Source organism: Ptychodera flava, chromosome 4 (genome assembly GCF_041260155.1).
Source record: "Ptychodera flava strain L36383 chromosome 4, AS_Pfla_20210202, whole genome shotgun sequence".
In the NCBI taxonomy this organism is placed as follows: domain Eukaryota; kingdom Metazoa; phylum Hemichordata; class Enteropneusta; family Ptychoderidae; genus Ptychodera; species Ptychodera flava.
In genome coordinates, this window is record NC_091931.1 from 30985956 (window position 1) to 30993114 (window position 7159).

General features: G+C 37.8%; 1 long non-coding RNA gene across 3 annotated transcripts; it reads left to right on the forward strand.

Annotated features, from left to right (window-relative positions):
• The first annotated feature begins 863 nt into the window (after positions 1-863).
• Positions 864-6668, forward strand: LOC139131471 (uncharacterized). Of its 3 annotated transcripts, none has more exons than XR_011552131.1 (6): positions 864-1184; positions 2143-2244; positions 2572-2656; positions 3345-3489; positions 4748-4920; positions 6338-6668. It is a non-coding gene; the product is annotated as an uncharacterized lncRNA (long non-coding RNA). The 3 variants fall into 3 exon arrangements; XR_011552132.1 differs by having other exon boundaries at positions 4756-4920; XR_011552133.1 differs by lacking the exon at positions 2572-2656 and having other exon boundaries at positions 865-1184.
• Positions 6669-7159: the final 491 nt, after the last annotated feature.

Genomic DNA, 7159 nt, shown 5'->3' on the forward strand with positions numbered 1-7159 from the left:
CAAAATCTTTACACGCTACAGAAAATCTACACCTGCCCTGCTGCAGGGTTTGACGTCGTGTACGTACGTGAACTGCTTTCATCAGAGGGAAACTGGGCATACCGGTAGTTGTCATATAAACGTTTATGAAGTAACAATTACAGTTTATCATGAATCAATACACATAACATTGCCAATCTTTAATAACCCCTGGCGCGACACCAAGGGCTGAGCCCTATATAATATTAGAAATAAGGGAAAAAGGAACATTTTCAATGCCAAAATAGTTACCATGGCAACTTGAAACATTAAAATAGGTCTGGTTTTTGTGTTCCCTGACCCGAATTCCCCCACTAGGTAATTTTCATATCAATCAAAGTAAATTTTCATGGGATATTAGAAAAATTGATATTTTCAACCCCTAAAATGGTTACCATGGAAACATGGGGCAGTGAAATCGATATCATATTTGGTCTTTTCGACCCAAAATACCCTAACTGTGAAATTTTTAACGGAAATTGAACCTATTATTATTCACGTTATTATTTCTATATAATACTTACATTATATTAATTACAAGTTTAGGGGCTATAAGTATATAGAAATCTAATAACAGTTCATTGAACTGTGGGAATTCTGAAAACGAGGTGTTCTTTATTTTAATTGTGACTTCTAATTGTCGTAGGTATTCTCTCCGCCCAGTTAGGTGTTTCTTTTGACATCACTACCCTTATGAATATTCATATACTTGCAAAAACCGACAGTCGCTGTGTCTGGCAGCGCGTGATCACAGCTGCTGAGCTGCACAGCGTAGCCTTCGAATGCAGGCCCATCGTCAGTCGTGGGCGCTAGTGTAACATCGCTTCAAAACGTACTGCGCATGTGCAAAATTACTTGAGAAGCGTGGAAACAAACACACGTGTGAGTATTTGGAATGACTGCGGAAGAACGTCCAGCTACTACTGCGGTTTGCAGCGAAAGTGATTACTTTTCGTTGGCAACATCATGCAAGGAGAGGTTTCCTTACGATTCTTAGATTTCGACAGTGGTTTTGAATTCCATGTTTTGCATCAGAATGCCACGGGCTCATCATGATTAAAGTCAATGGCTCGGAGTCTGCGGATCCCGACCACATGCACACACACACACAACTCGGTCAGGAAAGTTATGGGCCACGGAACTGCAGCAAGCCCAGGCCCAGCTGGGTGAGTTTGATTTCAGTTGCCAAATACTGTCCGTATTGAGATACTGTGTCACTGTCAAAAGATTAATTTTCAATGTATTTGTTTTGTGTGTAAACTGCAGATTCTTATTCTATTCCATACCTAGCCCTACGAGTATGGCGAGAGTGTCCGGCTTTGGCTACGCCGCCTCCCACCTCTTTTAGCCCTACGAGTATGGCGAGTCCGGCTTTGGCTACGCCGCCTCCCACCTCCTGGAGGTGGGAGGTGGCGTAGCCAAAGCCGGACACTCTCGCCATACTAGTAGGGCTAAGAGGTCTCTGTGTTCCCGATGTTATACGGCCTCTTGCTGCGAATCCGTAGCCTCTACCACTCGGGTAGCTTGGTCATTGGAGTGGTAGCAGAACACGTCAAGGAGTGGCAGGGCGTGTTTTCGCAGCAATACGGCCTCCACCATAACGCCGGGAACACACAGACCTGTACGCAGGGCTATTCCATACCCTGGATAATGTCCTGGATTTTCAGTATCAATATGCTTGTCAACGAAGCCCATATATGGCTGATTTTCAGATTGATTCAAGTTCCGACGATTCAATTACTAGATAACAAATTAATGTCGATTGTTCACATAACTGCGGTTGTTTGAAAGCAACTTTCTGAAATTTCATCACATTTTGAGAACCAAGCAAGTAGGTGCAGATAATGCACTCAACATAGTTACTAAAAAAACTTGAAAGATGAACTATGCGATTGGGTCATTTTTATTTGTCCCATTCTCTTCACGAAGGATACCAGTTTTATTTATTTTTCCAACAGGCAAGATCTGTTTTTACTTATATGGAATTGACAAGTGAGATCAAAGAAATGATTGTCATGTTTTAGTATACACGGCCAACCCTGACAACACTTCATCATGAATTTGTTGAACTGCATGTATTTATTCACTCTCAAGTTATTATTACTATGGGCATTAATCTTGCAGGGTCTATGTCTGACCACTTGGTAGTTGGTTGCTTTGATACCTGTCACTTCTCTTTATTGTACATATCTATTGGATGAATATAAGCACCCAAGGATGATGCAGGTAAGTTCATATTAATACTTATTTGTAAACCTTGCTATTTAATACTTTGTCAAATTCTATATCTAAGATTCCTCCCTATAATTCGGTGTTATAGATTAATGAGAGTACAGTGTAGGCGTGAATCCAAGCATGGACATAATTTTGCATGCCTATGATCTAAGAATGACAACTTTTTAACCACCAAAAGTTTCTAAGACTTTATTTCTTTTGACTGCAATCGTGTAGTTAATCAGGGTGACATATTTGAATATTTAGATGTGCTAGATGTGAACACATGACAGACAGACATCCATTAGCTGTATTTTGTTTTTTACTTTACACATTTAGATTTAAAAAGGATTTGCTAATCATGATTGATGTGAGGAAGATCCTACAAAATGAATAGGTGAAGCATCCCCATTTGCACTAATTGGTAAGGAGATTTTATCATTGTTCACTATATGAATTTACAATTTGAATTATGTTTGTATTAATTTTAAAATCAATTCATTTCTAAATAAATTCTCAGTTGTTTGCATACAAACTGATAAATGGGTTATGCAGTGTGTAGCAGGTAGGATACCTATAAATACATGTAACAAGCATAACTGTAGAATTTCAATATTCTGATCGTGAGTCAGTTACTTTACATACAAAGAGACTTGACACCATCTTATAACAAAATAAATAATCAAATGTGATTTTAATATTCCTTGGCCATATGCTATAGATGCCAACAATTATGAGAGAAGTATAAATACATATGTACATGAAAATTAATTTAGAAATCAGGACCAAGAACAGTTCTCATGTAAAAACATCAGAATAATTTTTCTTGTTTCATTTTCATTTATTTTTGTAACTGAAATAAGAGCATCTCAAGTTTGCAAAGGATAGCCACATTAATGTGTAAATTTCATCAACCTTATGGGCTGAAGACTTTTCTGGAAACATTTCAATTGTATTCCATCGTTTAGCTTATTGTAATGCTTCACCTAGAAGCATGCCAAACTCATGTGTATTGTACAACAGTCAGTGATCCAAGAGTATATTGCGTTGAATTTGATAATGAATTAAAGTACTGCAACATTCTATCTACAAGCTTTCTTCTTTTTTGACAGCATAATACAATAGCACCAACATTTCCATGTGTGTGGCTATCGAAAAGCACAATATGATCATCTTGGCTCGCTAATACTAAAGTGGACTTTCCTTGTAAAATAAAGATACTACGGTAGCTGGTTTGGTTGGCAAGGTCAACAACAGGTGAGAAAGTGTTTGGGAAACAGAAGAATCATCTGGAGTGACAATTAATGTCAACAGCAATTTCTGGCCTTATGTTTTGTATACTGAGATATGAAAGTATATTTGCTGCATCTGCAACTGTAGTTTTCTGCCCTGTTCGGTAGTACCAGGTGTTTCCTTCTCGTAGTGATGTTAGGATGGCATCCATCCATGTTGTTTGTAAGTAGTCATGGAGTGTCTGATTGTTTATGTGATGCCAGAATGAGTTGCCTTGTATCAAACAAATCAATGTGCATGCATTGCTTCCCATGCGACTGTCAATTGTTGATTGTGATATGTGGTGAGGGAGAGCCCACAGTTTGACTTCCCCTTCAGGGTATAAAAGAAGACTTGGGTGTATGTTATAATTGGTAGCCATATTGTTACTTTGCTGTGTATTGTGTTCAGCTCTGTCCTGTAAGAGCTGTGGACATGAAATTTCACCTCTGGTTGTCTTTGTATGCCCAGTCTGCATACAATGAGTACATTGCCTGTTAGTTGTTTGGTACTGTGTATGTTGTTGTGTGCAGTGAACTTGTTCTCTTGTTTGTTGTGGTTGATGTACAGTGGGGTATTGGTCTACTTGTCTTTTGAGGTTTTCTTTGAAGTGTGATGAATCATAGTATGTTTTGTCTGGTGTAGGAATTATGGCTGTAATATCAGCTAGCCCTATTCCCCCATGGCATTCTCTGGGTCCGCCACGTGTATTCACCATGACCACTCAATGGATGGCTTCACATGTCTTCAGTGCTAATATGGTAGGGTGTATATCAGCCAAAGATGTTGCCATCTTAGTAACCTTGAAATGTTGTAAGTTTGTTGCCTTGCTAATTGTCTGAATGTTGGTAAAGTCATCAAGGAGATGGGTGACAAGGTGTCTGCTCTGAAAGTTAATAGATATACACAAATGCTGGTGTTATTACAAAGAAATCACAGGGAAAGAGAATTAAAAAATCCTCCCTTTCAGTCCCACAATATTTTCAAGTCCCTCAAGGTGCCAACATTTTATCAAGTCCCTCCTCAGTTCTGCCTCCCCTAACATGTGAGGTATCAGTCCTATAATCATGTCTTCAGAACTTCTTGCGCACTTCGGAAGCTTCCCTCACAGTAACATTTTCAGGGTTGTACCCGCAACACAACACAACACAAAACAACATGAATGGATGGATGTAATTAGTAACATGTCTAAAATCAGTGCTATATATTTAAAAATATTCTATACCTCTTTTGCTTTTTCCAGTAATGAAGATACTGTTGAAGAATTCCCTGCAGCAGTCTTTGATCTATTCAGTGTGATAGTGTTTGGTGCCGCACTGAATGCAAGCCATCAAGCTATCATATGAGACGCCATGCTGGAGGAGATTCAGACCACAGTCTTTCTGCAGTTGATTTGTTTTCTGAGATCTGATAAAGGTAAGTGAAAGGATATTCTGATATTAAGAAAATATGCATATTGACTGGTCATGAGGGTAACAGCATGGCTGTCTGCATGAGGAAATGTGAGTCGCTCCAAAATGGTATGTTTCATAAAACTTGCCTCAGCAAACATACCTTTTTTGGCCTTTCACACACCTGAATATAGACAGGCATCATGGTGTTACTAAGATCTGTCATGTCAATACAACACATGTTATTAATCATTTATGTATGGGTATGACCACCAAGCACATGAGTAACTTTATCTTATGTGTTTAAATAAACAGATAACTTCCGTTTTCTGATCTATTACATGATCAGATGAAAGTTGGAAATTGTAAATGAATGCTGCACCCATTGCATCCCATGTGAAAATGATTTAACCTATTTTCAATCATGATACAGAAAATATAATAACCACTGATGTATGTGTCATATGACTGAGTGTGTGATTAGCAGATTTCCTGCTGTACTCTACGAAATCCTAGCAGTATCATAATGAAATGTAAAACTACATCGACAACCATATAAAGGGTTGTGATCAATTCAAATTATAGTCGGCTGCATTGGCATGTAGAAGTAGACATCAAAACTGGTCTAGAATTGACAGTATTTTCCCATCACAGATGGCAGTCTGGTTTATCAACAACTAGATATGAATGAATGCAATGTAACAACCATCAATACATCATACTAATAAGAAAAAAAATACATGTACTTTTTGAGACTAGCTTGATCAAACGTGTAAAGTTTCCTTATTTACCTCATATAAGCAAGAATATGTAGTGCAGTGGTAGATTTTTGTCTGATAACTGCAGCTCTCTCATTTTCTTGCTGTATTCGATGCCTGTACAGATCAACCTGGAATCTGGCCAGGAGAACTGGAAACCTTGGTGATGATTCTGAAAAGAAAACAGATCCACAGTAATACATCACCTTTCATATGGTCTGCAACTTTTGGCTCTATTTCCCTGTAATTTTGTTACAGTGATAGAGAACATACATAGTGTGTAATTTTCCATTTTCAAATAACGATGAAATACATTTTTCTTAACTTCATAGACCAAATGTGTTGCATCAGTGTTGTTGTTATGGAAATATTTGTACAGTCTACACTTACATTGACAGTTAATTATCCATTTTGCAACAAAGCCTAAGTTGCTACAAAGCCCTTAGGCTCTCTCTGTACCTTATCTCAAAACTCTAAACTTAATTCAACCTTGTCATTGAATAACGTCACATGCCTCTTCAAATAATGACTGACATGTGGTACCTATGGAGAGTTTAAGGAGATACAGAGTTTAAGGAGATAGAGAAGCAAAATATGCTGTAAATGGAAAGGGTTCATGGCTCAATCATAGTGTTATGTATACAAATATCAAACTTAATCCTTTCTTTTTTCTCACTTTTACAGATTCTCATGGAAACCTGGAGTTTGAAATGAAGGAAATACCTGTTGTGAGGATTTTAATATTTACCTGATTACAGATTTAATAAAAAGATTGAGGATAGATTGAGATGCATATAGATTGAGATGCATATTGATCTGTCATAAAACTGTCAAAACGAAACATCACTGGATCCTGAGATATTTTCTGATGGGAATGCTTCGATCCAGAGACTCTGAACTTTCATAACAATCCTTTGTAGTGGTCAGTTTACACACTTAATATTTTATGAAATGGTGGGAATTCACACATGATATACTATGGTGTCCATTAAATAAAATCCACAGATAAAAATAATTTCATTAACAATGTTCTCTGTGTTGATTTTCCGAGAAAAATAGTTGACAACAGAATTTTCATGTCACATCTTCAACATTTCTTTTAAAAGATTGATACAACACTGCATTCTTTGGCACAATTTTAACGTCCGATGACGTCCATTGACCGGCAGGGCCTTGTAAACGTATCTTCAGCATGGCATTTAGAGTTGTGGCGAAAACCATAAACCCTCTCCCTGTGCTGACGTTGTCTGTTTTTTAGCTCCGCTGTCAGCAACGCGGAGCTTATCAAATAGGTTGATTTTCCACCGTCGTCGTCCGTCAACAGCTGCCTTCTCCTCTGAAACCGCAAGTCCTATTGCTTTGAAATTTTATATGCAGTTCACTTGGAGTGACCTCACTTAAGTTTGTTCAAATCGTGGTGAAATTTGCATATTTGTATTTTTGGGGCATTTTTTGGTGTTTTTGGTAAAAAATCTTCTTCTCTGAAACCGCTTGTCTGATTGCTTT